Source organism: Protomyctophum bolini (assembly GCF_963924005.1).
Source record: "Protomyctophum bolini genome assembly, chromosome: 24".
Lineage (NCBI taxonomy): Eukaryota > Metazoa > Chordata > Actinopteri > Myctophiformes > Myctophidae > Protomyctophum > Protomyctophum bolini.
The window spans coordinates 19,670,840-19,698,265 of NC_137885.1; the positions used below are offsets into that span (position 1 = coordinate 19,670,840).

General features: G+C 42.1%; 1 protein-coding gene across 4 annotated transcripts in view; it reads right to left on the minus strand.

The window, feature by feature from the left end:
• The window catches only part of LOC308311943 (filamin A-interacting protein 1-like), a 101,572-nt gene that overhangs the window by 13,442 nt on the left and 60,704 nt on the right, over window positions 1–27,426 (minus strand). The window lies entirely within an intron of this gene.

Sequence of the window (27,426 nt, forward strand, 5' to 3'; positions counted from 1 at the left end):
TGCCAGTTAATTCTCACATCGTTTGGAAACTTGACTTATGGCTATAAATATAGAGCCTTGAGTTTAAAGCCCAATAGTAAGTGAAGCTGAAAATGTTTCCATGGTATTTTCTATATATCCTCTGTGAAACAGTACCAACATTGGTAAATTACTAACTAATCCCTTAAATAAACAGATATTGGGGCTTGTACGTATGCCCTTTGATTAATTAGGTTGTGGAAAAAACTATTCCAGTCCAGTATTTACGTGCTATCTGCATGCTAACACTTTTGAAATATACTATATACTATGTAGGCTATAATATGGTAAATATATGTTTACCATGAGCTAACAATGTGCTGAGCTGACGGCACACTAAAATGTTAGCATGAATTGTATAGACTCTACTAGACAGAAAACACCATAATTGAGTAACCCTTAACTCACAATAACTTCAGATTAACCATTCAAACTAAGGGTGCTTTAAACATGAATCCCGGCATCCTTACTTTATAGGCAAAACTGGTCAAAAATAGCCTAGGACTAGGCTTAATAAAAAAGTTGTACGCCAGTGGTGTGCAGTGAAAATAACTGATCTACAAGCTCACAACATGTCGCAATGTGACACATTGTGAGCTTGTAGATTCAACCAAAAATGTCAGATAGAATAAAACTTAAGTGAAACCTCGTCACGGTATTAACTATTGCGTGAACACACCCATGGTCCCGTTTACAATTACAGTGCATAAGGCAACGTGCATAGCCACTAGCCAGGGTCACCGTGTCTGGCTCATGCGTATATATCAGGGGGCCAGAGTGCCGCCCGCATCGCCCGGGGGCGCGCGGGATGTTATGACTGCTGCATATGCAGCTGCCAGGCATTTCCACACAGATGTCCTGCTGGCATGGAACAATCCCTTTAATGAAGGGCTTTCTCGGGTACCCCCGCACGCACGCTTTCCCCCGCCTTACCAAAACCACCATGACTTACTACCCTGCCTGCCTGCCTGCTAAAAAAAAGGTTATTAAAGGAATTCCCCCTGTTTCTTTACAGCAATTACAGTCCCACAGGGTATATACACGGCACTAAAACACTCTTTTCTTTCTTTATCTCTCCACCCCAAAGATCACTGTATCACACAGGTGTGTGTGTGTGTGTGTGTGTGTGTGTGTGTGTGTGTGTGCGCGTGTGCGTGTGCCAGCCAGGGTGGGTGGAGGACTCATGTAAATGTCTCCATGTGTTCCAGTCGCGTACTGTGACTGCTGACTTGGAAAGGTGACTGTCAAAGCATAAAAGTCAGCACTGTAGGCTCACGTTTGCTGTTTCATTGTCGTTAGTGTGCAGGGTTGAAACGTGAACCTGCACCTCAAGGTTGTACTTTATTGTTACATCTTGGTACATAATTGTTAAATTGTTTGGCTTCCTTCAGACAATGGAAGTGACTGTACTGACTTTGTTACTTTTCATGTCATATAGCCAGTGGTGTAATGTACATTTACTTAAGTACTGTACTTAAAGTAGTTTTGAGGTATTTGTGCTTTACTTGAGCATTTCCAATTATTCTACTCTACTACATCTCAGAGGCGAATATTATACTTTTACTCCACTACATGTATTTTACAGCTTTAGTTACTTTGTAAATTTAGATTATCGTTTCAAAACATACATTAACCACTTCGGCCCTATATGCATTTCGGCCATTTGAAAATGTTGCATCGCATCGTATGCATTGTGATGCATTGTGAGCTTGTAGATCTGCTAATTTCAAAATGTTTTTCAACATTTGAAAACTTGCAATGAAACATTCTGCATAATGCGTACTTTCTACTTTTGGTACTTAAAGTACATTTCGATACAAACACTTTCGTACTTTTACATTTTTACTTTTACACATTTTGAATTCCAGATTTTTTTACAGTATCTCTACACTGCAGTACTTTTACTTAAGTACAAAATGTGAGTACTATTCACACCACTGCACATAGGCCTATCACATTTGAACAACAATACTTTTAAAAAGGGACACCGTTCTCTATCAACCATAGCTTTAACTGGGTACGCCTGCAGCACAGCTCGTGTTCATTGTAACATGGCAGTTTTTATTGATGTCACCCGCTAACAATTTGCAAATAATACTTGAGTAATACTTGGCACTTTATCCTCCTTGCTACTTGTTTTAAGAACACCCGTAAAAGGGAGGGCGGGCGTTTTCTCCGCAAACCTGCTTGTTCCTGTGTAATCGCTGTTTGCTCTGCCCCTTATCTCCAGCCCCTAATGTTATTCCAGTGATGTCATCGAGCCAGAATAGAATAAGAAATGGACTTTGGACTCTATTAGGAGGACTAGCAAGACCAGACCCCCCCCCTCCCCCCAAATTAAAATACACAAAGTACTTCCAAGTAGTGCTAATGGATGTGTATATATATATATATACCCTCATGTACACCTCATGTAAGGGCACTTTATATCAACAGAGGAAGGTCCTCTGAGAGGAAACGACATACAATGTATCCCTGACCCACCCCCTACCAACACACACTAATCACTCCACATTAGAGTTCACGCCCCCACCCCCAAAGAGGACTGCAATTTGGGTTTTTTACCAGCCATTTACTGTGTTCCACAGGACAAGACACTTGTGGGGAGAGGAGGGAGAGCAGCGCTTAAATCGGGTCATTCTTGTACATTGACATACGTACACAATGGGCCACATTTTTGAATATTTCAAATACAGTCAGCCAATCTACAAGCTCACAACGTGTCAATCTAGATCGGCAAGTTGAAAAAAAATATGTTTTACAAAATAGTTAAAAAGGTGAAAATAGGGCCCCATGTCTTCATACATTATGTCTTATGTCTCATTCTCATGTCAAACACCCAGCCTATTCTTGGGGGGGAAAACATTCTGTGAAATCTATCTACAAGTTGTAGTTAGATGGTGTGGAGAGGGGAAAAGGAAGGGGCCTATTCTATATCCCTCGGGGACTCCGCTCAATGAAGTATAACACAGGGTTTAAGTGGTTAAATCAGTTATTCATCAATTATTATGAAACTATATAACTATTACTCATTTCCCCATCGGGACACTGTGGAGCTCAGACAATTTTCAGTCTGTGCTGCTGCTGTCTAGTGAGCCAGCTACCTTCCACTGAGACCGAGTGTTCAGGACAGTGGTGGGAAAAAAGTACTCACATTTTTACTTACTGTAAGTAAAAGTATCAATACTGCAATTTAGAAATACTCTGTTACCAGTAAAAGTCAGGAATTCAAAATGTATACTTGAGTAAAAGTATACAAAATTAGAAGTACCAAAAGTAGAATGTACTCGTAATCAGAATGTCCCGTTTCATGTTTTCAAATGTTTACACAACTTTTGAAAATAGCAGATCTACAAGCAGTTAATGTATGTTTTGTAACAATAATCAAAATCTACAAAGTAACTATAGTAACTCAACTTTTCAAGTAATTGTAAAAAAGTACACTAGTTGCCTTTGAGATGTAGTGGAGTAGAAGTAAAAGTATTGGAAATTGAAAATAGTTGTACTTAAGTACATTACTTAAGTAAATATTACTTTCCACCACTGGTTCAGGAAGTTCATACCAACTACAGCGTAGCCCAGCGTGATGCATCGTCGATGCATCATCGATGAATCTGGATTCATCATCGACGTGCCATTGAGTCACGTCGCATTTGACTACATCTCCTCTTGATGATTTCATTTCATTTGCATGCTCTAACCATTAAGTCCACTTAGGACGAATAGCAACGGGGGTGTGTTGGGTTAGACCAGTGTAGAGAGAGAGACAGTCGGCCGTGAATCGAACCAGGGACTCTCTTTCGGGCATTAGTTAAGAGCATATATGCAGTATGCACACTAAAGCTGTCCGGGCATCCAAAATTTGACAATTTGTTGATTTCTTTTTGCTTATGACATGCCATGTTGTGAAAGCCATTACAGTCGAGTATTTAGTCCATTGGCCTTGATAAAAGAAGCACGGCTAAAAGTTACGTACGTCACGTACGGTGATATCATGTTTTTGCTAAATGGCACGACGTCAGACACACAACTGGTTACACAACGCTTGACGGCGGGCTGCCAATTCTAGAGGCTGTGCTCACCTCAAAACGGATGCTCTACCTCCTCCACCACAAGTAATTAACATGTCATGCTGCACTGTCAGCAGGAAAAAAAGGGTGTTGGCACAGATGGTAACTAACCCCATAAGCAGGCCTTTACTATTTCATTTGACCTTCAACCTTCTAATCTATGGGGAGGCACAATCTGTGGGTCTTTTCATCTAACACTGAGCACTGAGTGTACGATTTCCAGTATTGGTGGTGACGTCGGTGGTGCAATGTCTACTCCTAATCTTTGTTGTCGTCTCTGACTGTCTTCTTCTGGTTGCATAATACCAAATGAAGCAAAGAAATATTAGGGAGGGAAAATGGAAACGTGCAGGGAGTCGCCGGGCAAACTGTCAGTGGAGTCCCAACCGCCAACAGGCACTGTGGTTTCACAGAGGGTTCCCCCTCTCTCTTTACGGGACTCCTGAAGTTTGGAAACTGTGGCTCACACGCTTCTTAAAGCTGTGTTACACGTTCCATATGTCAGGGGGCCCGCTATGTCATTTCCTAACCACGCGTGATTAAGGCATGTATACACAGACCAATATAACCCTTTGTGTAGGCTACACCATACACAACACACTGACCGTCAATACTGTATCACTTGCATATATATATATATATATAATGTAACGCAGCCTGTGCCATTGTTTCAAGTCTTTAAACTAAGAGTGAGGGCTGATCGCTTACAGCAGCAGACTTCTTTCAAAGTGTGCACAAGCTAGTCAAGATGCCCCAAGAGGGCACTCGGCTTCTATAGAGGTCTAAAAATGATTAACTTTCCAGTGCTGGTATACTTATACACAGCATTGCCCATGAGAGCCCTAGATTTGTAGGAACTACATAAAAGTGCTCGAGTTCTGGAAAAGCATTAAAGTACTTAAGAGGGAGCATAGCTAGATAACATCACCGATGGAAACGGCGAAACAGGATGTTAAATAATAAGACGCGTGATCGTTTTGTCAAACGGAATTACATTTTCTCCGTCAAACACCCAAAGTATTTGGACATGATGTTAAATTGTGCTGTGGGATGTAAATTATGTTGCATCATGTGGTGTTGTATGCATTATATCCTTTTGGATGGTACAATATGTGTAATCCTGTAACTGTATATCGTGCTTGTCAATATCCCCCATAAAGTTACAGTGCACTACACCACACCAACATCACAAATGCAAATGTGTCAAATTGTACAATGTACGTACAGTAACTGTTCTTGCTGTTCATGTTTGACGCCTCAGTGATGACTGGTTCATCTCTTACCTAAAAGTACAGTTCATCACTTACTGTGATAGATCATTTGTTGCATTGCTTGACCGCAACCTCTGCCCCTCTCAAGTTTATGAATAAAACCCAAGGAATGATCTACTCTGTCTCTTCAGGCGTAATTAAATGTAAGTTGAGTTGGTCAGAGATGTAAATATTTTTAAATGATCACAAGCCTGTGCTGCTTCAATTCTAAACCACCTTGCCTTGAGCTGTAAATAAATTAATCCAACAAACGAATTTAATCAAAAGATTAGTCACATTCCGCTCAGTAGCTACTGATTTGACTTACAAAAAGTCCTTGACTGCCAAAAGCTTGACTGCCATTGGCTTGAAGAACACAACCACTTTTTAACATTTGATACAGCTCAGCAAGTTATTTCAAAAGATGTCTGTAACTACACAATGATAACTCCAAGCAGCAGGATAAAATTGAAGTCATACATCTCAGAACATCTTAACTTAACAGCAAAACCAAGACTCCAGCAAAGCCACAAGTGATTACTACACTTGTAATAAGTTAGTGTAAAAGTTAATTTCCCCTCAATTCAAAAGTTATGTTCCATTATTATTATTCCCTCTTTTGCTGTTGCCTACCTGTGGTCCTCGCGGCTTCACTGCGATAAACTCATTATCTGACTTGTCCCACACTCAAAGTCCCGCTACTCTCTCCCTCTCTCTCTGTGTCTGTGATGTGGACATTCCGGCAGTACGAGCAAACAATAAGGAATATGCTCACTGCACGCTCCCTGCCTATGGAGCATTACATCATCAGCATGCCCTAATATGGAGCTATGCATCTCAAAAAAGGGGGTGTGTGCTTGTGTGTGTGTGTGTGTGTGTGTCAGAAGCTGTTTTATAACAAGACGTTGTAGGAAAGGGTGGTGGTGTGTGTGTGTGTGTGTGTGTGTGTGTGGGGGGGGGGGGGTGTTTCTTGACATGCGTGCCGTGTGAAATATCTGCTAGTCTGTCAGAGCCACCAGAGGCAGGGCAGTAGGTGAGGAGAGACATGCAGTTCGAGTTACCGCGTTTCCTTCTGGCTCTTGTCAGCGTTAGTCATTAATTGGAGAGAAGGGGGGTGTCAAATAAAATGGGAAACAAAAAAATATATATATAGAAAGAATGAACTTGTCTGTATCAAGTTTCGCTTAGTAAGAATAATATTCATACTATTCCTTTTGGATGCCGAATTTCAACTGTTCACTCAAGACATTTTATATTTTTACACTAAAAACTTTAACTCAAGTCTAAAGGCAAACATTGAGATTGGTCTTTTAGGTTCCCACGAATATCATGTTAGTAATATTGTTTTCTCAACTGGTGCTGGTGTTTCCCTTATACACGTTTCTCATTCATGACAGAATGAAGATTATATCATCACTAAATCCACCCATTGAAAGTCACCTACCCTTACGGGTCGGTCCATTTGTACACTTTCAGAGGCACATCATTAACATGGTTTCCACTGTGCATTTGTCACTATGACTGCTGGGATTGCACTTGACAGAGATTCATTAGGGTTACTGGGTTAATTGCCTTTCAGCACGTCAGTGCCTCTATTGTCCAGAGCAAAGAACACCGTGTTTGTTCAAATAGTGAGAAGGGCAACATGAATGGATCCAAATGGCTATGTCATCAGTCACGTTCAAGTAATACGGAAAGAGTGAGACTCTTCCTGTCTCCTGCGCTTTTAAATCCAACGGGTCACGGACCCACAATGACTGACGTACGTCTGCCTTACCAGACAGTGCAAGTTCGGCCCCACCAACATGAACAACAGACATTTTACTGAGGTTGGCCACTTTGATGGCCTACGTTAGTGGTTTTCTGTCATACTGAAATATTACGAAGACAAAAGTCATGAAGTCATGATTGTAACAATATTATTACAGTGCTAATGTTTAATGTCTTCTTCACAGTGGAAATACACCGGAGCAGGATGGAGAGGATGCTAGAAGTGAAATGAAAAAAAGTTGGATGCAGCACAGATTTGATGTCCAGTATGCATCTGAGCCAGGCTAAGACATCGTGGTTACGAATACAACAAAGGAAGTAAAAGTAAGTAATAGACTTGTTTCATGATGGGTGGAGGGGGATTTCTTTGACCTTTAATGATCGTGTAGTCTGTGTGAGAGCGTGAGACATGGACCTACTGGGAGAAAGAGTAGGAGAATGACATGTAGCAAATGGTCCAATGGGCCTGGGAATTGTACCAGGGACTCGCTGTCAGTCACCCACCTCACCCAGGTAAAAATGGTCTTGTGAGTCATGGTACGTCTAACATATTTTTTTATATTCCAATTACCCTATTTCTTACAAAAAGCATGCACCATATATCATGAACGAAACATCAAATCGTACTCCAACTGCAATCGCATGTTTAGGAGTCTTTTATAGAGAGCATGGCATGCTATTCCAGTTTAAAGGGGCTGTGTCAACCAAGACGTTTTCTCCTTAGCGCAGTGTATGTTTTGAATTGTTTACAATTAGAACACCGCGTTTTGGAAACCCGAGCAGCATGACTAGGCGCTGAGAATTTATTTCGCACTCGCATGTTCACGTGTGTTGTTTTTCGTTGCTTGCTGAGAGCTCAAATGTTTTCAACTTGGGCGCTTGGAAGTGTGCCAAAGCGAGCGCTTTGGCGATTTCAGTAGGGACTAAACGTCCCAGTGCATTGCACACAACAGCCCCTAAATCTCTGAATTGTTTACACCCTGTTTTAGCCCCTATATATAATTTAGATGTCACCAGACTTATAATTAAGCGAAGATCTCTGATTGTCTGGCTACACGAGAGACTGCTCCCTGAGGACCTCAGGCTGCGCACAGGCTTGTAGTTAGTTAATGACTATAAAATGTCATTAGGAGCTAGGCCACAAAGGGCCTTTAAAGTAATCAGTAACATCTTAAAATCAATCCTAAAACAAAACCAGTGTTGGAAAGCTAATAATACCGGTATTATCTTTTCCTGGTTTTAGTTAAGAGTCTAGCAGCAGTGTTCTGTACCCATTTTGTGTTTAGCTTATTATTATCAGGGCCTGATAACACAAATAACACAACGTTCCTCTAATGGAATCGTTACTGTATAAAGATTTCCCAACTCACATAATAAAAGAACGCCAAGGAACGGTATGGACTATGACGTGAGAATGTTAAGATCCATGATTACGAATGAACAATTCACCTTTCATTCTCAGTGATGCATTTCAAATCAAGGAAATCACGTGTCAGTGATGTTCTCCGTAAAACCAGGCACTTGGCAGGGCTATAGGCATGATCGACTCCATTGAATGCCTCTTAATGTGCTGTCACATCATGGGTAATTGGTGAGTCAGTGTCAGAAGAAGCCAGTGATAATAGTCTGGAGGCTGCAATGAATTCTCAAACCGGGGGAAGAGGAGATCAATTTGGGCACGTTGCCCAGAGTAACCCAACTCTTCTGTCTCTCTCATACCCTCTCTCACTCATATTTACCACATATTAACCCTATATATACTGTATACTGTACTTCAGTTGAACAGAAAAAGGCAAGCGGGTCTATACTCGGTCCTCTCCTGTTCTCCCTGTACACCAAAGGTCTTACCCGAAAATAGACCTATCTACACAAGCTTCACAACGCGTCACAACATGACAACATGTGTTGAGAGCTTATATATTCGTCAAATGTTCACTGCAGTGTTCGTGTTGTTGAGCCCTATTTTCAGAAATAGCTGATTTCAAAGCCCAGAACACATCTTTCTCTCTCACTCATATTAGCACTTAAGCCCTAATTTATTATGTGATATTTTTTTTTTTAAACAGTTTGAAAGTTAAATTAAAAACCATTTGTAAATGGTAGATTTTTAGTGTTTGCCAGTGGTTGAAAGTAACTAAACACATTTACTTAAAGGGCCACTTCACCCCTTTTGCAACCAGATCTTATTTTTATGATGTTTGTAGGTAATATGTGTTTTTAGATATTTTAGTATTTCAAAGTGTATGTGCCAAATATTGTACTTTTGCTCCACTACATTTATTTGAAAGCTTTAGTTACTAGTTACTTTGTAGATTATGATTATTTATTATTACCAGTAAGGCACGCATCTGCCTGAGTGACGGCAGACGGCAGACTGCTGGGCGAGCGCTGGCTCTTTGGCATGGGGGGGTCAGATCAACATATGGAATGAATTCTGTACTGGCCATATATGGACCGTGTCTTGAGTGTACAGGGATTGATGAGGTCGGATCAACAAGAGTTGCTGGCCGGCTCCATATATGCAGATCTATGTGATCCAGTCTTCTCCATGTATGGTGTTGAGGTCAGTGTTGTGATCTCTATATATGGAGATAGCCATATATGGTGGCTTGACGTGTCACGAGGCGACGCATTGTGAGCTTGTAGATCTGCTATTTTCAAAAGATGTTTGTGCATTTGAAATGGAACAGTCTGCATAGTGAGCACTTTCTACTTTTGGTGCAAATACCTTTGTACTTTTACTAGTACATTTTGAATTTCAGCCTTTTTTTCCAGCACTGGTTTTTGCCTATAATGCCATGGCCACAAGCCAGGGTTGAAGTGGTTAAGGGATTCCTTTCCTTTTGAATGCGCTGTAATCTGATTGTCCAGAGATGTCTTTCATTGCCTTTTCTTCGCCTAGGGCACTCCAGAGACTTCTAACGTAGAGCTGTAATGCATTGCTGTCAGGACATGCGTGGGAGACACGGGAGACTGGAACGCACACGCCGGTCAAATGTAATTGATGTCGGTCAACAGCACACAAAATAAAACATACACAATCATAAGTATTTTGCAATCTCCAGTAAATCTGGCACCAGAGTCCAGAGACTGTATGTATATGGTGTGCTTGCGATGTTGGATTAGTGCTCCATTCCTCCATTTTCTCTGTACCCAAACAGTTTAGGTTCTCACTACAAACAACTCAGTCATCCAAAATCAGGCTGTCTATTTCCAAACCCTGGATGTGTCCGGGAAACCAGCGTGCTGTTGTGCACAGACATGGAAATAATCCAGATGTCAGGGATGAAAACGTCAGGGAGTAATATGTGGCCACACACAGCATGTTTGCTGTGACGAGTCCCAACCAAAATGACAAATGGAGGGAGGGTATATGACGCAACGTTATGTAACATCTCTGGCACAATGTGCTCCACAGAGGGATGTCGAGGTTCGGACCTCAGTTTTGTGGAGTGGGAAGGTTCATTGCTGTTGCGGTTCTGCAAAACAATTGTCAAAATGTCCCCGCGTTGCTCCGACCTGTCACACAAGGGCTGCGTTGACTTTCAAGAGCCCACATCTGAGCTGGAGTCAGCACATGTATCCAACAGCGTTGGGTTTCCAATGTAAACCGCATGGCGGGGTGACGCCACCAATGTGGGTTCCAGTAGATGGGCGAATCATGTTCTGTTTGGATCCACGTGGTTTTTATACATTTTTGTAACGCTATGATCAAGCTTCAACAGCTCGACATGTTTTGGTGACAGACACTGCCCCCGAGAGCTCGATTCCTGGCGAGGATCAAACGGAACCATCGAGGGCCAAGTTACATGAGACAAACTGTGGTGTTGTTGAGTCGTTGTTTGTTGTTGAGCAGCGAACATACAAAGTTCTGCGAGTATAAGAGAGAGAGACTACAGGCTCTATTTTCATCCATGCTAAACCCCTTATTTTGCCTTTTTTTTCTTTTCTTTTACTATTTTGAAAATCTTTTTTGAATGTTAAAATAGACAAGCTCACAACGTGTCAATGTAGATCGGCTAGTTGAACTATTCAAAAATGTTTTTCAAAATAGCAAAAAAAATAAAAAGGCAAAGAAGTTTAGGGATAAGGGGTTTAGCAATTAGCATGGATGAAAGTGGAGCCCTTTATGCCTTCAGTTTCTGAGATCCAATCTAGTGAAGATCACATAAACCATTAAACACTTTAGGGTCTATACTTGGTCCCCTTCTTTTTGAGGGCCCCTCCTACAGTATGTACAGTTTAGTGTTTTAGTTCAATGTTTAAAAAAAAAACGCCATTGACAATGAAGGGAGAATTTACGTCATCTTGTACATTAACACATTAACTCCCATTAACAATAATTGACACGTTTGTTTTTACATCATCATTACATCACCTAATCATAGCATGATAAGAGCGCCCCTCACTTCACACGGGTGTGATTTTTTTAAAGTGTATTCTACTCGAATGCTCAAATATAGTCAATCTACAAGCCCACAACATATTTAGCCTATCATGACACGCCCAGGATAGGGTTCATGTGGTTAGGCTAGTGTGACACTCAAAAACACTATTTTTTACTTCACCCTACCAAGGCTCTCGTGTGACAACCGTACCTCACATCTCTAACTCTGCTTTAGAGCTGCTATTTGTTTTTGCATTTATTTATTTTTAATCTTTGAAAATATTCCCCTATACTACTGACATAATGACATCTTCAAAAAAGGGATGGCAGGTTCAACGTGTTTAGTTGGACGATTGGAGCAGTCACAGACCCACTGGCTCATATGAGCACCTGCGCTCTCCGTGTGTGTGTGTGTGTGTGTGTGTGTGTGTGTGTGTGTGTGTGTGTGTGTGCGTGTTGCGTGCTAAGAAACAAGTGGAAGCCACTTCGACAGACCTGTGCTTGTATGTGTACACATTGCACACACATGTGCTTGTGTGTGTTTGACTGTGTGCGAGGCAGCGCACTACCTAGGGGCTCGATTTACGAAGCAGATCAGACAAAGTCTTTACTTTGCAGCTGTCACAGATGAGGCCTGGTCTTGCCAGTCAGTGTCGAGCAGGCGGCTGGCCTGACACACACGTGTGATATGCCGGCGGAGCCCAGGGGGCTGATTACCTGACAATGCACACATACGTACGTGAGGTGACATCACTGGCTCGTAATCAAATCCACATGGCGCCTTCCATTCATCCCCACACCCTTCACCCCCCCGCCCCACACACTTTTTCCTGTCTGCCCCCATTTTTCCCTCTTTCCCCCGTGATGTCTTCCTATCTACTCACACCTCTGTCTCTTCACTCTGTTTCCTCATTTCTTTTTTTGGAGGTGCTTTATTCTCATCACTTCTAAGCAGATGTAACTTAAACAAGTACTGTACTGTAATTTGACATGTTTTTTACTTTACTGGATTATTTCCAATTTTCTGTACTTTTACTTCTACTCACTACATCTCAGGGGCAAATAGTATACTTTTACTCTACTACAATTATTTGAAAACTTTAGTTACAAGTTGCGTTGTCGATCTTTTTTGATTAGAGATTAAAGTTTTTATACGTTTGGAATTGGACATTCTGCATAATGAGTACTATTTTGATGACAATACTACCGAACTTGACTAACCGAGAATGTTTAAATTAAGTAAAAATCACACCTGTGTGAACTGAGCGATGCAGGCTGCTCATCAACACCGCTGGCTGGCTGCAGTTATAGTTGTACTGCTCAGTGTGAATGGCCCTTTAAGGCTGCTCACAGTGCATGTGTACCCCGAATGCGACCCCAATCAGCTGCAGGGGTCAATGGGTCGTACCCCAAACAGACAGAGATACATACATAGGCTTCATACACACATGGCCAGTCATTGGAGCGGTTGCCAGTTGGGCACCGCTCCAAAAATGTGAGTATTTCTTCCACCAGCGATGGCAACACCTTTGTTGTTCATTATCATTAGTTCAACGTGTATGTTATTGTTCTGTAATTGTCTATATTGTTGGGTGCCTGGCACCCACTCAAGCTCCTTTTATGATAACTACATTCACACACTATACGTTAATGTAGTTAATGTTAATGTAGACTTGATGGGTCACGTAATCACGTGATTAAGGTGTTGACCAATCCCAGGTTTAGTGCTGTGAGATATAGCTTTCTTATGTGGAAACACTGGTATGGGTGCCCTTTATAGTTTATTTTATGAGTTTATGAGTAACTTTAGGATTGTCGTGCCGAACGTGTCATTTTAGGATTGACGGAGGTGACTGTGTCACTTTAGCTTTTAACCATTATTTAGCTGTTGAAAAGTAGCACTGAGTGCTGCGCTATGAGCTTGTATATCTGCTAATTTTTTTTTAAACGTGAAAATGTGTGCAAATCTTGAATATATTCTTTCACATCAAACATTTTTAGCTGATATCTTTGCTTCTGGCAGTCCCTGAAACAACATATCAGATGGGGGTCAGCGGCCAAATGCATTTAATTCTTGGGGTCCTTGACATGAAAATGTTTGAGAACCACAGATATCGAAACATAGGTTTTTTCGCTCAGTCGTGTCGAAGCCACTCTGCGAATGGAACGGATGCATGCAGTGCCCAGTTTAGCCCGGGCATAGCGGCATGGGCATGTGCTGGCTGGCACCAGTGAAGTGATGACGTCACAGTGACACATTATGTGTGACTTCCAAATAGAAGGGTTGGGCCAGGTGTGCAGGCTATGATTTAAGAGACTTATAACAGCTGTTGAGTCCATTAAAAAGCATAAAAGAATGAACAAGGTGTGTGTGTGTGTGTGTGTGTGTGTGTGTGTGTGTGTGTGTGTGTGTGTGTGTGTGTGTGTGTGTGTGTGTGTGTGTGTGTGTGTGTGTGTGTGTGTGTGTGTGTGTGTGTGTGTGTGTGTGTGTGTGTGTGTGTGTGTGTGTGTGTGTGTGTGTGTGCACAATGCATACAAAATCGACAGGGCAGACACATGTGTCGGCTGCCATCAGCAGATAACAGGTGATAATCATTACTCTAGGCAAGTGTTTTGGACTTTGATGTAGCAAACACTTAAAATGGGATGTTCTTAAGAGCTGCATTCCCAGATGTGGCACATCTCAGAGCCAAGTGCCACACACAAACCACCACACGATGGCTAGAGTCATACTAACAGTCCGACAGGCATTAGTTGGACAACGGTGTCGCTTCGGACATGCGCTGTGGGATAAAACAAACCCGTGGCAGGTTAAAACGAACCTGTGGCTCCCGACATGCGTGGCAGGTTAAACTGTAGGTTTGATTGTAGGACTGTTAGTATGTCGGACCAAACACATGCACCCGGCTAGAGTTTTAGGCCTGCATCTCCCTCACAAAACTCTCCATAAACATAAAAACAACACATAACTTAGACATTTTCAGCAAGGCTCACAGGACGAAAGGAAGATACACACACACGCACACGTGCGCACACACACATTAACATACAAACGCCCACACTAACAAACAAGCACCCGGACGACGCTGTCCAGCTGTCAGGTGAACAGGGTGGATGTTCGTAGTCTTAAAGAGACTCTTCTTTGATGGTTTCCTGATGGATTACAGTTAATCTCAGGGATTTCATGAGGCTCATGCAGGCGTATGAGGCTATGAGCTAGGATCTATAATCATCTTTCAAGAAGAAGAGATGTTTTAAATTACAGACCTAAAAAAAGGTTTCATACCGTACCTATAAATATCAGGTCTGTCTGTCTGCCTACTCACCTGCTGCCATTATGCTACTGTATGTGGGATAACCTAAGTAAAGTCACAAGATTCAACCTTGTGACTGTGACCATTGGCACAGTCGGTAGTGCTGTCGCCTCACAGATAGAAGGTCCTGGGTTTGATTCCCGCTGGGGACACTGTGGGCACTGGGGGAGTGTTCTCTCCTCCGCGTCATCAGTGCCCATACCCAAAGCGGGGTTGGTGAAAGGGCCCTTCTGTGTGGAGTTTGCATGTTTTCCTCGTGTCCACTAGCGTAGGTACCCTCACAAAAAACATGCAGTAATCCTGGTCTCTAAACTACCTGCCTGATGGAGGGGAAAGGATCTGGTCAGAATAACGTGTTCCTTCCACACGCTACGTCCGGCCGGGGAAACTCCCCCCTGTCAGGTGAAGAGAAGCAGCTTGGACTCCTCATGCTTAGAAGGAAGCATGAGGTTTTCTGTACCTATAAAATTAGAAAAAATAAATCTGAATCTGGTCTCGCCTCCCGTCGGTCTAGATTTGGACTCGGGGGGGGGGGGGGGGGGGACTTAGTCTTGAGTTGGACTCGCTTTAGGTGGACTCGACTACAACACTTCATAAGTTTACCCACTTAATTCGGACACCACAGCTCTAAGTCTCAGCCTGCTACTCTGTGGCTACTATGGCAGAAATCACACTAACACCAAGCGCCTGTTGCCTGCCAGAGATCGAGACAGAGTACTGGGGCCTCATTCATCCATTCTGCGAGTTATCTCCAAACACTGTCCAGCATCTTTATACAAAGGAAATGGCCTTCCTAATCTCCTCATTCCTTCACGATTGCATTAGCGGAAAAACTCCCAAGTGCTGAAGGCCTGTGTGTGAGAGGGGCGGGGGGAGAGGCTGCTCCCAGTGATGCAGTGTCATCACATCGCTATTTCAACACTTCTCAGACCAAGGGGACGATGTCATGGCTATGATACACAAATCATAATTTGAGTCAATCAAGTGTGTAACATGTTACATAAGTGACGCATTACGTAATATATGACTTTCAACACAGTGGTATTGCTAACCGTTGCTGTTCTCCATTTTCACTAATGACCTGCCACAGATCTGTTCTAATTGTCCTACTCAATTATATGCAGACAAGACTGTGAATCATCTGAGATGGCTGATAACATCCAACAAAATCAGTAAATTCTGTAATTCATTACACCGTACACGTTTTTGTCTTAACGTACAGATACAAAGAAGTCTTATATTGTGTTCTTTTGGACTACTATACCTATAATTCTTTGCAATTCAATTCAGTAATTGGTCAAATCATTTCTTAGATGGGACACCACTCGAGAAAGTGGTGGAATTTTGTGGTCAGATCCTAGCATACTGAGTATCCTTTTTTCTTCATTCCTATACACAGTATATTCAAAAGAAAATTTGAATATTATATATGCCTTTAAATTAAAATGTAATTCAAACCTCCATCTGACTGAAACAACCTAATTTAGATCCATTACCTCCTTTCATGTCTTTAAGGGATCTCTTTTTGCATATCTTCAAACAACCTGCCCTCGCTTCTATAATTTATAGCTAAGCTGAGATATGGAGATAATGTATCTGTAATGTATAGGTGCATGTGTACGTAGTTTGGGAGTGGCTATAGGACTGGGAAAGCTTTTTTATGTTGTGTTTTATGTAGGCCTACTGTATATTTTCTGTATATTGGATGATGGTCCATCATAACCCATTAAGACCTGCATGAGACCTATTCCACAACATGTCTTTCGCCTTTTATTTTATATTTTTTATGGAGGGACAGACAGTAGGCTGACAGGAAATGGGGGGGGGGGAAGACATGCAGTAAAGGCCGTCGGGATTGCGAGTTGCGAGTCGAGCCTGCGGCACACTGCCAGACTGGATTACCAGCCAATGTGCCTGGACCACTGAACCATGGCCCAGGCCTGGACCACTGAACCATGGCCCTGGACCACTGAACCATGGCCCAGGCCATCATGAAATTTTTCTGAAAAACCTTTCTTTCTATATCAGTGGACCCCCCTCAAATGATATGTATTTTGCCACAGACCCCCATCTCAAAATATTTTGTCCCAGGGACCCTCCAGAATTAAATATTTGAGCTATTCAATGTTTGCCTCTCCTATAATGGTACCAACATCAATACAGGATGGAATTATTGCAGACAAAGTCTTATCCAACGGCAACGACAACCTACAAAAACTTTAGTTTTGGGTCTGAGAGGCTAAATGTGCCTCAAACACTGAACAGATAATGGGCCTTGATATGGAGAGGGTTGAAAACCACTGTGCTAGGTGGTACAAGCTAGGCTCAGGCTGTTAAAACGGCAAGATCTTCGTCTGTAGCACAAACTTATCTATAAATAGATAATCTAAGTACATGACCGAGAGAACTAAATATGTTACATGATCACCAGTCCGATTCACAGCGGCTGTTACGACAAGTAGCGTCGGAATTCCTGCTCATGATGTCATTCATTTGGCTTGTTTAATTCGAAGTGGTTTCATATCTCTGTCTTTATCTCATCTTTTGGCATCTTTCGATGCCAAAAGAAAATCACATTTAGTTTTTTCTTTCATTATAGCATCATAGCATTTCCTTTCAGCCTATACATCTCTCACACCGACTTTGTACAAGCTCCCTCCCTTCGTCCTTTATACCATCCTTGTTTGAAGACAACCTTTCGTCTGCATCACCGCCTCACATTAAGACCTGGAACGCATCTGCGTCACCTTGGCTTTTAACCACTTTAACCGTTATTTAACATTTTAGCTGTGAGCTATTAGCTAGTAGATCTGCTATTTTTGAAAAATCATGAATATATTATTCTTTCACAGCAACCGTTTTTAACACAATCTTCGGTTCTGGGGAGTCCCTGGAACAAAACTTTTTGAGATGGAGGTCGGCAGCCAAAAACATATAATTATAGGGGGTCTTGACATGAAAAGGTTTGAGCACCACATAGAAACATAGGCTTTTCAGAAATGTGTATGGATCATTGCTCCGAAGGAGCATTGCTCCGAGGTGCGCTGGGGGTCGGGAGAGGGTTGGGGTTAGGTTTAGGTGTGCTGCCCCGGGGGAGGTTAGGGTTAGGGTGAGGGTTTGAGGTAGGTTGTCGATCGGACCAACGCTCCATCGGACCAAACGCATGCACTCAATGTAGAAGACATTTGTAGAATCAGATCCTGAGGTCTTATAGGGTTAGTTCAGATTTTTAGACTTAAAGCTGTAGGAAATACATGTGACCATGATGTGACAATGGTATATTGATAATTGCAATTACAGTATGAAGCACAATAATCTGCATTATCATTTTAGCCATAATCGTGCGCAGCCCTACCATGCTCTCGCTCTCGCTCTCTCGCTCTCTGTCTCTCTAATAAAACAAACCTTCACCAGATGTCATAAGTCATCGTTTCGTTGAACCCTCTCATAAACGCCATGTTCACAGTAAAATCCACAAATGGACCCTTACAGGTCCCCGATGGGTCCATGTGGGTCCGTCTTTAACACTCTCCGGGTTAAATTAACATTGAGGATTTTGGCCTGCGTTGGCTGCACTCCATACTCCGTTCCAGAGAACGCCAAGCAGCCCCTCAAATAACACATTGTTCCCTGGATGTAATGGATTACATACCAGGGAATTTCAGTCCTGAAATGGACAGAGACAAAGAAACAGTAATCCTTTACAAGTTACAGTTACATTTTACGACCGCCTTATCATCAACGCTGATGTTGCTCTCTCAGTGTTTCCACCAGGGCCGGCCAACTGCTTGCTTGCTCCCTCACAACATGCACGCACATGCACGCGCACACAGACACTGACATGCATAGATGCACAGATGTGCAAAGATCCAAATACACACACACACACACACACACACACACACACCATGTCTCTGTCTCAAAATCCAGTGTCACGCCCTACATCCCCAGTCACTATCATTTACATTCCTGTTGAACGCTAAGACACACAAAGTTGTGTGTGTGTGTGTGTGTGTGTGTGCTGACATCACTCTCCTCTGAGCACGCTCAGAAGGGATGAGACTGGCCGGGGCGTCTAGTCGGGTGTGGATCCTGGATGGATTGGTTTCTATTGTCTTCTTACTTCCTGCTCCGTCTATACACATTTTCATTATTTCTCACATTTCTTTGGCAATGTCAAACGGCCTCCCACACCACCACAGTGAAACCAAAACATGTAGGGCCTCTGCCGGCTCACGTCATGTAGTCGGAATGTCGGTAATGTTTTGAAATGGTAATTAACAATCACACCCGTGTGAAGTGAGTGGCGCTAATATATTAAAGTATAACTCATGTTGATTAGGTGATGTAATGGTGATGTAAAACAAATGGTGCCAACACAAACATTAAATGCCATTAACAATAAAGAGACAATATGACGTACTGAGGGACAAATTATGTAAATTTTCTCTTCATTGTCAATGGCGTTTTAAAAACAATGTAGGAAATGTAGGAAAGGGACGTGTAAAAATGTGTCCGACTCACAAATGGGTCCCGACCCAGTGTTTGGGAACCAGTGCATTAGTCACAAAAACACATTGAAGACCCTAACAGGAGCCCTCGTACAAGGTTTCTTCAACTATGCTTGCACCTCTTGGTACCGCAGCACCTCAAAGGCCCTTAAAACAAGGCTCCAGACTTCCCAAAACAAACTGGTCAGGCTTCTACTTGGCCTCACACCCCGAACCCACCTCACCCCTGCCCACTTTGACAGGCTGGAATGGCTTAGGGTCGACGACAGAGTACAGCATCTTGCAATGGGTCTGATCCACAAGATTTGATACACCACCAAGATACCCATGTACTTGTCTAAATACTTCCTTAATGTTAAGTCCACACCCACAACACCAGAAGGAGTGCAACAAACCATGTGCAACTCAGATTCGGCACAAACAAGGGACTAAATTATTTTCGCTCTTATGCCACCAAAATGTGCAACGCCCTACCAACAGTCATTAAGACATGCAAATCCCTTGACTCCTTCAAAACCGCTCTCAAAGCCTACGATACTGGCCCCCGTAAAATCTGAATCCCCCCCCACAAACTCACCCCTTTTCCCCCTCACTGTATATGTTTCTTTCCCTTTTTACCTCCTTTATGATTAATTCTGTTCTTTGAGTTCTGTTCTTTGACTATATAGAAGTGTTTATTTGTTGGGGGGCGCTAACGAGCAAGAAATGGAGTAGGTTGTGTGTTTGACGAGCTCCGCCAAAATCTATTAAAAAAGTTATTTCTGAACACAACTCAACCTTAAAAAATATCGTAAAGTATCGCCAAACCTGTTATCTTCAAGATACATTAGTTGTATCCCGGCCTGCCTGCTTTATGGAATATAATCTACGGAAGTTTAGTTTCGCCACGGCCACCAAATCAACACCCGCACCGAAGCCTGCAGCCGCGGTCTCGAGTGCCTCTACTACCCAGGAGGAAAGCCACTCCTCCCGGACTCCTGACGCAATGTCCGACCCAGCAGACATGAAAGCTGAAATCCTCTCTTCACTGAAAAATGACATCGCCGCCTTGATCAGGTCTGAATTAACTGCTGTGATGGCTAAGGAATTTGACAGTGTCAGGTCCGAGTTAAACTCACTTAAGACAGAAGTGGCAAAGAATACAGCAACAATATGCTCTGATGTGGAGAAGATGAAAACTACTGTGGCGGATATGGAAAGAGGCCTGTCGGCGTGCTCGGACGATATGACTGTGGCGCAGACGAAAATAAGTAAACTAGAGTCAGAAGTGGCAAGTTTACAGGAGAAATCATTGGATTTAGAGGGAAGAATGAGACGAGACAACTTAAGAATTGCAAACGTAGCTGAAACGGCAGGTTCAAGCTCACCAACAGCAGTTTCCAAGCTATTAAAAGAGGTTTTGGGATTGGACCGGGACATTGTGATTGACAGGTCGCACAGAGGTTTGCAAACAAGAGGAGTGGGGGGTAACCCTCGCGTTATCGTGGCAAAATTGCACTACCATCAAGACCGTGTTGATGTCATGAGACGTGCCAGAGAAGCAGGCCCCCTCCACTACAACGGAAGCAACATTTACATAAACGAAGATTTCCCCCAGGCTGTGGCCAAGGCTAGGCTGAAGTATAGAGAAGTGAAACGTTTCATCCGTGACCGTGGGATCAAGGAGTATGGTCTCATCTACCCATCGCGCTTCTTCATAAAGCATAATGGAACTGAGAGGCAGTTTCAGAATGCCGACGAAGCCATGACATACGCGAAGCACATCTTTCGGCAAGCGGCACCATCATCGCAAGTCAGCAAAGACGCCCCTGCGCCTTCCGTTCCATAATGACAGTGACAGACGCACTGATGCCGTGACTCTTGATTGTCTAGACTGTAACACAAATGACTCGAACCCTCTCACTCAGAAATGACTCCTGCCTGCCTGGTAATCTCCCTCGGGTGAGTAAATAATGTGCATTGTCAGTGTGACTGCACACATCGTTCTAAATATGGCCCATGATCCCATCTAATTCTAGTTTGATTGGCAACACAAAGAAGCTGATATAATGGACAACTTTATTTTATTTTATTATGTATGCCGAGTTTGCCAACTATTTTTCACGTCCACATTTATACTTCTGCTGTTGGCTGACTAATCTGAAACTATATTTATGACTACTGTTGCTCTTTTCTTTTCATAATTGTGTATTTGAACTTCATATCATGATAAATACTACCAGTGCAGTGCATTTTATTTTATTACAATTACAATTAACAATTCTTTCTGTGTGTGAGAGGCTGTGTCGTTGCCCCTTGCGTTTGTTCTCATTGTATTATTTTATTAGTTAGACCTGCTTGGCTTCTACGGACACTGTTTATGCTTACAGACACTGTCTGCTGCCTAATGTTCGTGTCCACTCTTTTCTGTTCCTTGTGAGCCGTGTATTGTATATATCATTTTTTTTTTTCTATCGCTGTGTTGTAGCTTATATGACAGGATGGTTATATTTCAGATATCTAACATGCTGTTTGTTGAACAGCACAACAAACTCGGATATATTCCCTATTTTTTGTTATTATTATTATTATTATCATTATTTTTCAGAAGGAAATTTGGTTTAAGGTTGGTGCGTGCGTGCGTGCGTGCGTGCGTACGTGCGTGCGTGCGTGAGAGTTTGATGTTTCCCACTCTAGTGGAGACCCTGGTCAAGTCACAAGTTTGTGTGGGTGTGTGTGGGTGTGTGTGCGTGCGGGTGTGGGTATGGATATGGATGTGTGTGTGTGTGTGTGTGTGTGTGTGTGTGTGTGTGTGTGTGTGTGTGTGTGTGTGTGTGTGTGTGTGTGTGTGTGTGTGTGTGTGTGTGTGTGTGTGTGTGTGTGTGTGTGTGTGTGTGTGTGTGTGTGTGTGTGTGTGTGTGTGCACATTTACTTTTAGATCATCAAAACCTCCCACATACTGTATGCTTTATGTTCGGTATACACACTTATACAGTATATATATTCAATCAAAGATTTGTTATTGATACGAGTATGGGTGTCTTTAAGCTAACCGAATGTTTCACATCTATACTCTTTCTGTTCTTTAAAAGAAAATCAATAATAGGGATATATTTGGCGTTGAATATTTGAGTTAGGCTATGTATAATGTGTAATAATGTGTTCATTATTATATTTTTATTTCCAATTTGGATTTTGGCGGAGCCCCGTCTGTTAGGTTCAGGGCTCTTCGTTAACTACACTCTTAAAGTGTGGTTTCTCCGTTTTTGCTTTGCGGTTTCCCAGCGTTTTGAGCACTCACTATGTGCTTTTCCTTCTCTAGCTTAGAGGAGGAACGTGCGATCTCTTTCGGGTTAGTTGATCAGCACAGGGGTATAGGTTCCTTCCTTTTTCTTTTTTTCCCCCTTCCCCATTTGTTTTTTGTTAAATATGGTTTTCATTATTATAATGTGTGCCTTTTCACTTTTGAACGATTATGCTTGAGGGTTACGTCGTATCTGGACCTGCTGGACCTGTTGTACCTGATATTTTCTTTCAATATTTTCACTAATTTATCATGATGTGTCCCAATGTCGGTAACTTAGGCTCAATTCGATTTATTAGTTGGAATATTAAGGGGATCCACCATCCAATTAAACGTACTCGTGTTTTTACGCATTTGAAATCTATGGGTGCAGAAATCATGTTTTTACAAGAGACCCATCTCCGTACAAGTGATGCATCTAAACTTGAAAGAGGTTGGATCGGACAGATTTTTTGTTCTAAATTTGATGATAGATCTAGAGGTGCAGCCATACTGATTAAGAAGGGGGTCCCTTTTGTCCCCACTTCAGTGATTTCTGACAACAATGGCAGATACGTAATAGTTTCTGGAAGTCTTTTTGGCTCACAGGTGGTGTTGGCTAATGTTTACGGACCTAATTGGGACAATCCACAGTTTTTCTCTCGTTTTATAGCAAAGCTACCAGATCTCCACACACATTATCTGATCCAAGCTGGGGACTGGAACCTTGTTCAACATCCAGACTTAGATAGATCCAGACCTAGGCCCGGCAGTACAATTTCCAAATCCGGTAAGGTTGTTTTATCATTTATGGACTCCTATAAACTTTCAGATCCTTGGAGGAGGGCTAATCCAACAGCTAAACAATACTCATTTTTTTCCCCCGTTCACCACTCGTTCAGCAGAATCGACTTCTTTCTCCTCGATAGTGGCTCTCTCCCATTTGTTACAAATTGCCAATATCACAGTATAGTAATATCTGATCATAGCCCAGTCCAACTGGATATGTGTTTCCCCAACAGTGTAGCGCCTCAGCGAACCTGGCGTCTAAACCCTCTATTACTAACCAGTGATAAATTCATAAAATTAATGAATGGCCATATTGATACTTATCTAACTACTAATTCTACCCCAGGAATGTCTTCTACTGTTATTTGGGAATCCCTTAAAGCCTACCTAAGAGGACAAATTATTTCTTATTCAGCTTTTGATAAGAAGATACGTACCCAACGTATTACAGAACTGTCCACTCTAATAGCTGAATTAGACAAAAAATACTCTGTTGACCCTGATCCTGAATTATATAAAGAACGTCTACTGCTGCAAGTGGAATTTGATAACTTATCGATAAAACATACTGAACAGCTTCTATTTAAATCTAGGCAAATGTTTTACGAGCATGGTGATAAATCGGGTAAACTCCTAGCCCACCAAATTAAGCAGGCAGCGGCGGGCAGAGCTATTCCAGAGATACGTGTAGCACCGGGTGAGACCTCCACAAATCCTAAAATCATTAATGATCAGTTCAGACAGTTTTATAGTAATCTTTATACATCAGAGTCCAATGTTGATACTTCAGAAATTAATGCTTTTCTTGACGAAATTAACATTCCAATTGGCCCAGCAGCCCAGGCTAGTACTGGGGCTGCCATATCATTGGAGGAAATCGCTCAAGCTATTACTTCTATGCACAGCGGCAAGGCAGCGGGGCCTGATGGTTTTCCTATAGAATTTTACAAAGCCTTCTCCGCAAAATTGACCCCCATCCTAGGTTCAGTATACAAAGAAGCATTTATAGCCAAGAAGTTGCCGGAGACAATGACACAAGCAACTATTGCAGTTTTACTTAAAAAGGGTAGAGATCCTCTAGACTGTGGTGCATATCGGCCTATAAGTATTCTTTGTTGTGATTATAAAATCCTCACCAAGATCCTCTCCCATCGGCTCGATGCAGTAATTCCCAAGGTTATCGCACCATGTCAAACGGGTTTTGTGCCTGGTAGACAGTCTTTTTATAATATGCGTCGACTGTTCAACATACTCTACTCCTCTCAGTCGACCCAGTGGCCGGAGGCGGTACTGTCGCTCGATGCGGAGAAGGCTTTTGACCGAATTGAGTGGAGGTACCTACTAACGGTCTTAGAGAGGTTTGGATTTGGCCCATCATTTATCAAGTGGATCACACTTCTTTATACAGCTCCTAAAGCTGCAGTACTGACAAATTCTATATGCTCAGATTACTTTCAGCTCCAGCGTTCGGTCCGCCAAGGTTGTAGTCTTTCACCATATTTATTCGATATCGCTATTGAACCCTTAGCTATAGCTCTTAGAGAAGATGACAGAATAGCTGGCATTGAGAGGGGGGGCTCCGTACACAAGGCCTCGCTTTACGCGGACGACCTGCTCATATATATTTCAAATCCACTCGAATCCATCCCTCCGCTCATAGACATACTCAATCACTTTGGCAGGCTTTCAGGCTATAAATTGAATTTTTCTAAAAGTCTTTTTTTCCCAATTAACCACCTGGCCTTAGATCTTGACTATACCAACCTCCCATTCAAGCTGGAACTTCATTCCTTTACCTACTTGGGAATCTCCGTTACTCGTTCCTATAAGGATCTGTATGAACACAACTTTAAAAAGCTTCTAGACCGCACAAAATTGGATCTCGTGAGATGGGCTTCGTTGCCCGTTTCGTTAGCAGGCAGAGTTAACACAATTAAAATGACTGTCTTGCCCCGTTTTCTGTATCTATTCCAAATGATTCCTTTGTTCTTAACTAAAACCTTCTTCCGGGACCTTAATAGTTGTATTTCTACTTTTATTTGGAATAAAGCCCGTCCGCGTGCCAAAAAAGCTCTTTTGGAATTACCAAGACCATCAGGAGGCCTGGGATTGCCTAATTTTATGTTTTATTACTGGTCGGCAAATATTAAAAAGGTGAGTTATTGGGTTGCGGTCCATGAATACAAACATGGTCCAATTTGGGCCAGTATGGAAACTCTAACTGATCCCGGGATCTCTCTAGTGGCCATGTTGTGCTCCTCACTGCCAAATGGTAATTCCATACGCTCTAGCAATCCAGTAATAAATAGCTCTCTCAGAATCTGGCGCCAATTCAGAAAACACTTTGATTTTAATAATACGTGTGGCCATATGCCCGTGACCAACAATCATCTTTTTCCTCCCTCGCGAGAGGACTCAGCTTTTAAAACATGGCACGTCAATGGCTTGATTTTCTTTAGCGACTTATTCATAGATGGCACATTTGCATCCTTTAAAAACCTCCAAGATGACCATGAGCTACCAAATTCTCACTTTTTCAGATACCTCCAAGTTCGAAGTTTTGCTAAGGAACACTTTCCATTTCCAGCTATGCCAGATAAGAGTATAGTAGACACCATACTAGACTGGGACCCATACACCAAAGGTAGCATATCTAATATATATAAGGCTTTACAGGAGATTGGCCCTCCTCTCTTGGATAAAACAAAATCAGCCTGGGAACAGGACCTGAATTTAGAGCTGGAGGAAGAGTTGTGGGAACTCTCTTTGAGGCGTATTCATACAACCTCTTTATGTCTTAGACATTGCCTAATTCAATTCAAAATAGTACATCGTTTGCATTTCTCGAGAGAAAAACTATCTAAAATTTATCCTGACATTGACTCTACTTGTATAAGATGTCATCTGGAGCCAGCCTCTGTTGGACATATGTTCTGGGGATGCACTTCCTTGAACCCATTTTGGAATAGTATTTTTGATGCTTTCTCAACCATCTGTCATATGCCAATTGCGCCCAACCCGATAACTGCTATATTTGGAGTTCCCAACGACGATGCACCAATTGCTTCTTCCCAAGCCAATTTCATAGCTTTTGCTTCACTCATAGCGAGGAGACTTATTCTCCGCAATTGGAAATCTGATAAACCTCCAACATTTACAAGTTGGGTCAAGGATGTTCTATCCTTTATTCCATTGGAGAAGCTCAGATACAACAGGTTCAAATCTCGCCAGAAATTTGTAAAGGCTTGGTCCCCTTTCCTTGAATTCACCCTTTCACTGTCCTCCGACTCACTGTCCTTTGATGATGTGTCCTAAGTATTTTTCCTACATGTAATTTGGTTCACTGTGTAGCCCCTTAATCTAGTAAAAGGCAAAAAAATTATTTTACTGTATTTACTTAATTTATTATTTATATCCTTTAATACCTGTTTATTTTATTATGATGTTTTTTTTTTGTTTGTTTTTTTGTGTGTTGTTGTTGTCTTGCTTTGTGATGGAACCGGGGAGGGTGGGGTATATGTGGGGTTGTTTGTCTACAAAAATTGAAAATCTTATAAATAAAGTTATAAAAAAAAAAAGAAGTGTTTATTTGTACATACATTTGTACTCTAAATGTGTTGATGAATTGAACAAGGTGGACCCTCTTGTAAACAAGTGTAATACTTTATTGGGTCGTCCACTCACAGTTAACAGTCTTTGTATTGAGTTGTGCTTGAAATGTACTGTAGGCCTACTTCTGCAAACTGTTAATAAATATTTCAATCAATCAAAGATTTATGATTAGGTGCTGATGTAGGACCGGTCTTAATTAATTCAACAAAACATTCAAATGTGATAATAAGATCTGCAGACTGGTAAATGTTGTTTTCATGTCATATCGATTGACGACATCAATCTTGCCCATATTTGAAGGGGCAGGGAATAGTGGATCTGAGATTATTTAACTCTCAAAATGTGATAAATATTCATGAAATCCACTACATGAAAAATATTCTGGGATTCTTTTCCGTTAGCGGGCTTAGCCTATTGGCGGTGTGGTTTGCAAAATTAGCCGC